General features: G+C 36.8%; 1 pseudogene; it reads right to left on the bottom strand.

Annotated features, from left to right (window-relative positions):
- Positions 1–10,512: 10,512 nt before the first annotated feature.
- LOC128779573 (U4 spliceosomal RNA) lies at positions 10,513–10,594 on the bottom strand (annotated as a pseudogene).
- Positions 10,595–10,794: the final 200 nt, after the last annotated feature.

Raw genomic sequence — 10,794 nt, 5'->3', positions numbered from 1 at the left:
GCTGCTGGCTTCTAAAGATGCCCCTGAAGCAGCTCACCACTCAGTGTGTCCATAATTGTCTTTAACTAGATGATCTGTGCTCTTGGGACCACGGCTCTCCTGCTGACTGGTATCCTCATACTGTGCCTCACAGAGTGTGCTCCCAGGAAATAGTTGCTGACTTAAATCAAAAGTGTCCAGAACCATTGACTTTTTTCTCTGCTTTACTTGACCTTTGCCTAGATCAAGAACTTGCTATAATTAAAAAAAAAAAATCTTCACCTGAGGATATGTTTATTGATTTGAGAGAAGGGAGAGAGAGAAAGGGAGGGGGGAGAGAAAGAGACTGAGAGAGAGAGACATTGATCGGTTGCCTTCCATTTGAGCTCTGACTGTGGATTGAACGTGCAACCTAGGTATGTGCTCTGATGGGGGATCAAACCCGAAATCTTTTGGTGCTTGGGAGGACACGTCAACCAACTGAACCACCTGGCCAGTGTTAAGAACTTGCTATAACTTTATTAGATGAAAAAAATTCTCGGCCACAGCGTCTGAGACAAAATTTCGTCTTGTAAGAGCTGGAACATCAGAGACTGATTTCTTTACCAATAATGAATATTTGAGGACATTCCTTTGACTGTGAGTGAGTGAATAACAGCAGAAAATTTTGCAGATAGTTCTGGGTCACAAGACTGAGTACCTAGAAGTTGTTATGCAGGCTGTGCTGGAATGTCCTGCTTATTTAAAGGAACTATGTGCTTATTCATTCGTTTGTCCAGCCCTGTAGAGAAATACCTCTTCCCCAAGCCACAAAATTAAAAGCAGATTTACTTAGGGAGGAGGGATGCAAACTGGAACATAAGCAGCATTTTGTTGGGGAAGAAGGTGGGCGAGGGACCTGTTTTGTTGTGAAAACATTTTGTTTTTATGTCAAGGTGTTATTAATAGCAGTGTTTGGTTACAAAAATGTTAAACACCAAGAGCAATGGGAATGCTGGTCTAAGTATGAGGGGAACTCACAAAAATAGCTGTTTTATTTTTTCAATAAATTATCTTCGTTATGAAAACAACATAATATAAATGCTATAATTTATGTTTTGTTATATTGCTTCAATTCCATATCAAATTAAAAATGATTATGTTAGTATTATCATGCTATTTGTTGAATACTGGGATTTGGAGAGAATTAGGTGTATGTCAACAGATTTTTAAATCAATAAGTTGAAGAAAACAGGTCTCTAGAGTAAGCTACAATTTATTTGAACTGATTGATGTACATTTTATGTACTTATTATATCTTAGATTGCTTTTTAGATGTGAGCAGAGTTTGGAGGAAGTGAGAGTATTTTTAACATTTAGGTAATTTGATTATGACAACAGTTTTCTATAATTTAGTCACAAGAAGACAGTGTCTCTTTTCATAATCTTATTTTAACTAAGCTATCTGCAAAGAAAAAAAACACATTTATAATAATTTAGTAACTAAAAAACCACTGCATTACTAAGAAAAGGCTTAGAGTGTAAAATTGAAGAAAACTGACTTGACTGGAAACGACTATAAACTGTTTTCATGCTCTGCATGTTTGTTTTCCAAACATTTCAAATTAGCGCATTAAAAAAATGAGAACTTGTTTTGAGACACTTTAAGCTGTGGAGGCAGGTTAGGAATAGCCTCCCCAGTAGCCGCTTCCCTCCTCCCCCGCCCCGTCCCTAATCTGCCTCTGCTTAGTATTTTTAGTTTTCTACCCCTAGGGTAAGGAAAAATAAACATTTGCAGAAGAACAATGGCTATAGTGTTTATTATCTTGAAAAGAAAAAGGAAGGAAGTGGAAATGAGAAAAGGTCTATAAAATTCCCAAGGATCAGTCTTTACATAACTGTTTCTTAGTTTTGGGCTCCTCATCTGAATACAAAAGGATAATGTCTAAAACTGTGAAAGATCAGCAAATAGGGCATGTCAGTTTTATTAGGTATTTTATGCTATAGTTATTCAGAAAGTCAAGATAATAGTTTGTTCTTGACTTATATTTAATGAAGGAGAATTTAAAATCAATACCTTCGTGCAGCCTGTGGTTACCTGGGATACACTCTCAGCACATGCTCAGAATACACACACTGTGTGTGTGTGTGTGTGTGTGGCAGGTGGAGGGGTGGGGTTTGAATAGTTCTGATATCAATTTTACAGCATCTCTTTATGACTATAATTGCTTTTATGGGGTTTAGCATCTCCCAGTTGGATCAGGATAAATTTAATTTGTATCAGAAGTGTGGAATCAGAAGGGAGAACAAAATCCCTGTGCATCATAAAAATTGGATACTAGGTAGTTATAATATGCTTTATGAAATACAACATAAAATAACCCTGCTTTGTATTTTGAGAAAAATTGTGGTATGATAGTCAGTGACCTGAAGTGCTCTCATTTTTTTTTTGTAAGTATTTCCTTGTTGTGAGAACTGGCTGAGGATTGTCATTTCTTCCCCTTGCATTAGAAAAAAAAGCTTTTTAAATTATAATTTTAATTTTGGGCAATTGTAAGTTCACATGCAGTTGTAAGAAATAATATGGAGAGATCCTTTGTGCCCTTTTCCCATTTTCTCCCTATGGTAACATCTTGTAAAACTCTAGCACCCATCATAACCAAGACATAGATAGAGCCATGGTACAAAAGTTCCTGTCATCACCAGGGTCCCTCGTGTTGCCTTTCACATCCACATTCACTGCCCTCCTACCCTTACCTGCTCTTTGACTTCTGATAACTACTAATCTGCTCTCGACCTCTGTAATTTTATCATTTCAAGAAGGTTGCATAATGGAATCAGTATACAACTTTTTCAGATTCATTCTCCACCCGCTCCCCAAATATTATTATCTGGAGATTTATCCAAGTCGTGGCCAGTATCGAAAGTCCATGCATTTTTTACAGAGCAGTATTACATGATATAGATATACCACAGTTTCTGAAATCGTTTATTCCGTGACAGAAATCTGGGTTGTTTCCAGGTTTTGGCTTTAACGAATAAAGCTGCTATAAACATTCATGTGTAGATTTTTGTGTAAACACAATTCTTTATTTCTCTGGGATAAATGCCCAGGAATGCAATTGCTGGGTTGTGCAGTAATTGCATGTTTAGCTTTTTAAGAAGCTGTCAATCTGCCTCCAGAGTGACTGTACCATTGTACGTTCCCACCAGCAACAGCGAGTGGTTCGGTTTCTCGAATTCTTGCTAACATTTAGTGCCACTATTTTCTTATTGGAGCCATTTTGAAATGTGTGTAGTGACACCTCATTGTGATTTTAATGTTGCAATTCCCTGATTGTTAATCATGTTGAATTTTTTCTCATCTGCTTATAGCCATCAGTAAAATGTCTCTTCATATCTTTTGCCAGTATGCTCATGGGATTGTTTATTTATTTATTTATTTTTTACTGGTGAGTTATGAGTTGTTTTTATATTTCCAGTACTAGTTCTTTGTTGGATATGTGGTCTGCAAATAATGGTTTAAAGCTTTCTTTTTTGTATAGTGCATGTATCAGAGTAACACTAGAATTAACACTAATTCTACATTCAGGAAGAGATTGTGTAGAATTAGCGTTCACTCTTTTTTAATGTTTGGTACAATTCTCCAGTGAAATCATCTGGTCTAAAAATTTCTTTTTGAGAGTTTTTTTCTTTTTCTTTTTTTAAAAGATTTTATTTATTTATTTTTAGAGAGAATGGAAGGGAGGGAAAAAAAGAGGGAGAGAAACATCTATGTGTGGTTGCCTCTCGTGTGTCCCCTACTGGGGACCTGGCCTGCAACCCAGGCATGTATCCTGACTGGGAATCCAACCGATAACCCTCTGTTTAGTAGGCTGGCGCTCAATCCACTGAGCCACACCAGCCAGGACTTTTTTTGAGAGTTTTAAAATTATGAATTAAATTTATTTAATAGTTATAGAATAATTACATCCTTTTTGATGCATTTCATGTTGAGTGAGTTATGGTGGTTGGTGGAGGTTTTCCTGGGGGGAATTGTTTCATCTCATCTAAATTTTCAAATTTATGTGTTTGTAGAGCTATTGGTAGTAATTCCTATTATACTTTTGATGTCTGCAAGAGTCTGTAGTGATATTTCCTATTTCATTCTTGATATTGGTAATTTGTGTCTTCTCTCTCTCTCTCTATTTCTTTTTTTGGTCAGTCTTGCTGGAAGTTTGTCAATTTTATATAGCCTTTCAAAGAACCAGCCCTTTGTTTTATTGATTTTCTCACCCCAATGCATATAGTCTCCATGTATGTGATGAAATTAGACAAAAGAACTTAAAGAGAATGTTTATCCATCATTCATGGTATTTTGGGATGAAGATGTGGAAAGTAAAATCCATTGGCAATTTATCCAGATAGAGCTTCATGAAGTAATGAGGAATTACCCTATCTGTCTCCAGAAATGGGGAGATAGTTTAAAGACATGTGTGGCAACAAAAGGGTCAAGGACCTCATAGGATTTCTTGAAAGAATGTAAAACTTGACATTTTTGAGCACCTAATGGGCACCAGGCTCTTTGCCAGTTTATACTCATTAACTCATCTTACTCTCCTAACACAAAAGAACACAAAACTGCGATGGTATCATTAGCCTTGTTTCCTGAGGCTGGAGATGTTTTAACTTGACCACGGTTATGAAGCAGTACATAAGGCAGCGCAGAGTTTGTGCTTCCAATGCCTGCTCTTTTTGATTGCCCCTCTTCCATGAATTACAGCCACCAACACTAATCACCACCAAGTCTAGTGCATTCTCTCACCTCTAATATTCACAATAATCTCAATTATTTAGCCAAATGTAAATGAATTCTATATATGCCCATGAGAGCTTCTATATATTTTTTATAAGAATTACTAACTTTAAAGGATAATCAAAACTCTTATTCTTTTTGAGCTTATCATATCCTATTACAGCCATATCATTATAGATTATTAAGTATGACAATAATGTAGAAGGAGTTTTATGACATTTTACTTTTGTTTGGAGTAACTCATATTATTTATATAAAGAAGGATATTCATTTAACAACTCTTATGCAATACATCCTGTAGATGGAAAATGACATTTTAGTTTTGATGGGTATGATTTGAGATTCCTGCTGAGAAGGTTGCTTAAGGTTGCAGAAGTACTCAGAGCTGGAAATACAGCACAGGAACCTTTATTTATAGCCCAGTGATCCACCTAGTTTAAACAGGGCTGGCTCGTGCTATTCATAAAGCCTGGCATTCATCACAAATAAATTTTGTTAAGTAACATTTTTCAGACTATAAGACGCCCCCTGCCCCCTCCCCGGCATTGGGAGGAAAATGGGAGTGTGTCTTACAGTCCGAATGTAGTTTACCTGGCTCGCTGAGGTGGAGGTGGAGCGGGGTCACAGGAGGCAGGAGCAGGACCACATTTTTTGCTTCAAAAATTTTTTTCGTATTTTCCTCCTCTAAAACCTAGGTGTGTCATATAGTCTGAAAAATATGGTAAAGAAAGGGGTAAAAATTAGACATTAGGAAAAACTAATTCCTGTAACAAATGCCAACTAATCTTTTTTTTCAACTAAGTTTATAATATCAGCTATTCATTTCTTAGAATACAGGTTTTAGAAAAAGTCTAAGTATTCCTGATTATCTGTTGCCCTTGTTGTCTATGGAAGTTGCATTTAGAGCTCACTTGGTAAAGGCCCAAGGATGTCTCCTAAGATTAGATGCCAAAGAATTAAAGATTACTATTAATTATACAGGCCTCCATACTAATGAGTATCCTCATGATATAAGGTGTTGCTTTAAATTTTATTAATTTGGGTGTTCAACACTGGTATTTTAACTCAGAAACTATTTTTACTATTTCAGAATTTTTATAATGGTTTGTAGGGATTATGATGCCCTCTAAATTTTTCTGTTCTTACTCCAGTGACTTAAACCAGAAAATGACTTTCTAATTAATACCCCTGACTTCTAATTTGCCCTTATTTCAAGTATCTAGAAACAATCCTGAAAAATCACTATTTTTACTTTTTCTCTTTGCCTTTACTATTAGGTCCTAATAAAAACTCACTTTATTCTTACTTATTTTGTTTGCTTATCTTACCTGTGTTACCACATATTTTGTTTTAGAGTTTTTAATTGCCAAATATTTGTTGAGTACTTGCATATTTAATAATGTTTGATAGGAATTTTAGCACAGTATCCAGTACCTCATACATCCTCAATAAAAACTATTTTATTACTAAAACCATCAGTAGCATGAGCAATAAAATAGAACAATACATCAAAGACTCTGTCCTCAAGAACAGATCTTGAAATTCGGTGGTGGAGGCGATAGGACGTTTTGGAAGGAGCTAACACACACGCCAAGGCTGTGTCCTGATGTGTCTATTTATGATGCCTTGGTGTTACCTGCTCGGTGTGTTCCTTTTATCTGCTATCCCCTTCCTTGGTATCTAACTTGAAACTGAAAACAATTGGGAGAGTGACTGTGTCAATATTGTCTCACATCATAATTCCTGGTGCGGAGAAAATTCTAAATCACGAACATGGACATTGACCAAGAAAACTTTGAAGATCTTTGGGCCAGTCAGTATTATCCCTTGGAAGCACCCCGACTCTTTCTTGGTAAATAAGCCTTTCCTATCATCCCTATTCTAACTTCCTAAAGCCTTAGATGTGAAGGTCTTCCCTCATTTTCTCCACATGTCCCCTAGTTGAGAATTTCAAATTCCAGACTGTGTTGATCTCATTGCTTTCAAAACGGCTTAAAGATGAGAGTTCTTAGTGTCACTGGACACCTACTTTTCAGGGGAATGTCCTAGGATTGTTCAGACAGACAATAGAAAAAGTATTATTCTTCAAATTGATAGTGTAAGTTAAAGGCTTCTTTTTACCATAAGTAGATTTGGGGGGGGGTGTAGTTTGTGTTTGAGGGCTCTTTTCTTTCTTGTTTTTCCTTGAAGCTTTGAAGGGTGAAGGGAATGAATCATGAAGGAGGAGCAGAAATTTGTGTTTTGTTTTTGTAAAAATCAGACTTGCTTTAGTGCTTTTTGCAGTAATATAGTTTCTTGACTATTTAAAGCCACCAGGGAGAATAATACCTAGGTATTCTTGTGTCTGCTGCTTCTTTCTTGAGTTCTCAAAGACTTGTGAAACAGCTATTTAAACCAACTTGCCTTTTCCCTCCGAGTCACCGAGGGAGCCCACTGAGCATACCACACACTATTTTTTAACAATACGGGCATTTCAAATAACTTTCTAATTCCTTTTTGAGTGTTCAGCAGTTTTTGACCCAAAAAGGCCTGACTCCCATGCTCCACCCTCCCTATTCACCAGGTCGTGCCCTATGGGACTTTATTTCTTTGTTTCCCCAGACAAAAAAAGTCCTTGAAGGGAAATGGTTTGCCGATGTGGAAGAGGTGAAACAACAACAACAAAATGGCAGAAGCACTAAAAAGCATCAAAATCTATGAGTTCAAAAACTATTTTGAACTGTGGAAAAACTGTCTTGATAGGTGTGTTGCATCAAATGGAGAATAAGTTCTTTGAAGGTGATTGAAGTTTAAATATGTAAGAATAAATACACAGTTTTTTATAAATACATTCCATTTTTTTGGGTTCCCCCTCATAGCAAGAAAGTGGCAGAGATGACACAAAAACACAAGCATCTGATGACAGATCCATTAAGTGCAACTGCCCCAACTTTATAATCAGGAAATTGATGTATGAAATATTAGCAGTTTTGTTTTAGTTGTATAAAGGATCACACAACTGTTAACTGTCAGGCTGGAATTTAATATACAGTCACCTGATCTCAAAACCTAGTGGTTAAAAACTACCATACTGGTTGGAAATAGTTCAAACTTATCAAAAGATAAATTGGTTGTTTCTGACAATTATGCAAAATGAAGACTTGGTCAAGAAGTTTAGACACATATAAACCAATCTTAAAGAGCCTGAGTAGACTGATCAGATAATATTTGTTGGCCATTAAGATATAATAAGAAAGATTATTTCAGTCTAGAAAGACATTTAATATTTTTTGTTAGACATACCTATCCTAAGTATTTAATATTTTTTACATTATAAAAGATATTTGAAAGAATTCCAGTTTCTGATATTGGATTGATAATGTATAGAAAAACAATAATTTCTTTCTATATTGACCATAGATCCTTGAAATCTTGCTAAGCTCACATAGTAATTCTAGAATGTTCTTTTAGATTATGTATATTACCTGTTTCTTCCAGGCTGAGTTTTGGTAAGTTGTGTTTTAAGGGAAATTGTCCATTTCATATAAGTTATCAAATTTATGGGCATAAATTTATTCTAGTTGTTATTCTACAGCAATTAATTATATATTGCTATATGTTGAACAAACACAAAAAGAGTCTGGCAGCTCTGGCTAGAAATAAATGGTAATGGTTTAGTTAATAGTCTTAGAGTTTGCAAAATGGAAACAAAGCTAAGCAAAAACCCAGAAGTGTTTTGAAGGAAAAATAAGGGCGTTCTTACAGTGAGAAGTGTATTCTCAGCTTTAGGGTCGTTCCAGGACAGTTGTCAATCAGATGCTAGGCAGTATGGATGCTGGATACCGCGTGTTCTAGAGAACGGGTGCCTGGAGGTCTGGTGATGTCAAGTGGTCTGGGTACCTGAGTCCTACAGGAGGGTAGTCAGAGGGTTATCTGGAGATCTGGCCTATGTCTAGTTACTGACACACAGTGAACTGCTGCACATGCAGGCATTGGTGCAGGGCTGGCGAGTTCCCAGGCTAGTTAAAACAAAAATATAATCATTTCCTCATTCCTCAACCTGCTTGATTTTAGTAGTTTAGCAGCTGCACTACAGTGACTCTATTTTATTTCTTCATTCTGTTCCTCATATGTTATAAAGTCCCACCAACTTTGTGACTTAAGACACAGTTTCTGTAGATTGAGTCTGGGTCTTCGCTGGGCCCTCTGCTTAGGGTTTTACAAGGCTGCAATCAAGTAGTGGATCAGGACTGGGTTCTCATCAGAAGCTTGGCCAGGGAAGGATTTGCCTCCAAGATTTATCAGGTTGTTGATAGAATTTATTTCCTTGTTATTAAAGGATTCATGGAAGTTTTTTTTTTTTTTTCTTGAAAGCCAGCAATGGATTTAGAGAGACTTTAGCAAGAAAGTCACCATACTTTATGTATCATAGCCACTTAATCACATACATCCCATTGCCTTCACCACATTTCATTGGTTAGAAGCAAGTCATAAGTCCTGCTCGCGTTCAAGGGACGGGGGATCATTCCGAGACATGAACACTCAGATGTGGGGTCATGGGGGTGTCAAAGTCACCCTCCACAATAACACTTTCCTGTTAAAGTTTTACTGTCTGTAGAATCTATGGTAATGTTACCTCTCTCATTCCAAATATTGCTACTTTGTGTGTTCTCTCTAACCAGTCTGCCTAGAGTTTTATCAATTTTATTGATCTTCCCAATGAACCAGCATTTTTGTGTTATAAATTTTCTTTATTTTTTTCTTCTCCTTTTTTTAAGTCTGAGATAATATATTTTGTGTTTATCCCCTAGTGTGGAGCCTCTGTATCCAGGAAAATGCAGTAACAGCAATGGAAGAACACCTTATCAACAAAATAATAATGATCTAGTTAACAATCTAACTTTGTAAGTTCTCAGCACAATAAATGGTAAATAAACATATTAACATTAAATGCGAATTGTAAAGAAAAGTAGTTAAGTAGATTATTACCAACAAAATCAATCTTAACAACAGTCTGGAATTCTATCCCGCACTGGGAGGATGTGCCAACACGTCAGTGGAATTCGAGAGGCAGTATCTCTATCCCGATTCTAAGCCCTGTCTTAGTTTTTAAACCAGTTCAGTAGAGAATGGAATTGGTCAGTTCCCAGTTCACAGGCTTTGAGTATTAGTTCTCCAAGATGAAGGGCTCCTGTCTGAACAAGGCTGCTTTGTGTAAACTCAGACACTAAGTAAATTTTGCGGAAGGACCTGAAATCGTCTCAGCCGGTGGCATTATTGTGTCCACTTCGTTTTTGGAAGTAGTTGATCCATCTGTTGGGCTCTTGTCTGGCATAAGAGGTTTTCACCAGTGAGGTGTGTAAGCCTTGTCCTGTAAAGTCTGAGTTGTGTGGGTAAGCAGAAAAATCTCGTCAGGCTCCTCAGAGCGTCTCTGGTGAAGTTCTTCCTCTGTGTTCCCAGGTCTTGACCCAATCTCTTAGAAGCAGTTGATGAAAGGAATCTGATTGCACTTGGGGTTTCTTAACGACATGATAAGTTTTCTTTTTTGTATTGTTTTGCAGCTTCCTGAAATCTCCAGAAGGATCAGATTTGCTCATTTCTTGTTATTTCTTCTTATTTCATAGGGTAGGGTATTGAAAGAGCTGCTGTTTTGGGAGCTTGCGGCCCTAGCATGCTGATTGCTCAACCTGAAAGCTCCTTCGTTTTCTACTTAATCAATTTATGCTTTGATCTTTATTATTTTATTTCTTATACAGACTTTGCATTTCATTTGATCTTTCATTTTCTATTTTTCTTTTCAGTTAGCAATGATCTCACCTCAGATAAACTTCACTGGATGCGATACTGCCACTGCACAAAGCTCATTTTCTAGTTTCTTGAGGTAGAAGCTGAGGTCATGGTTTTGAGACCTTTATTCTTTTTTAATTTAGTATTACAAATGTTCCCCTAAATCCTCCTTCTGTGTCATCTCACAGATTCTGATATATAGTAGGCATCTTCCTGACCTTTCTTGCCTCAAGAACAGTCTGTACCACAAAGCTTAATAGTGCACGCTCCTGACC

This window comes from Desmodus rotundus, chromosome 11 (genome assembly GCF_022682495.2).
Source record: "Desmodus rotundus isolate HL8 chromosome 11, HLdesRot8A.1, whole genome shotgun sequence".
In the NCBI taxonomy this organism is placed as follows: domain Eukaryota; kingdom Metazoa; phylum Chordata; class Mammalia; order Chiroptera; family Phyllostomidae; genus Desmodus; species Desmodus rotundus.
Note: the sequence above shows the minus strand (reverse complement) of the source record. Positions and strands in the feature narration are given on the sequence as shown.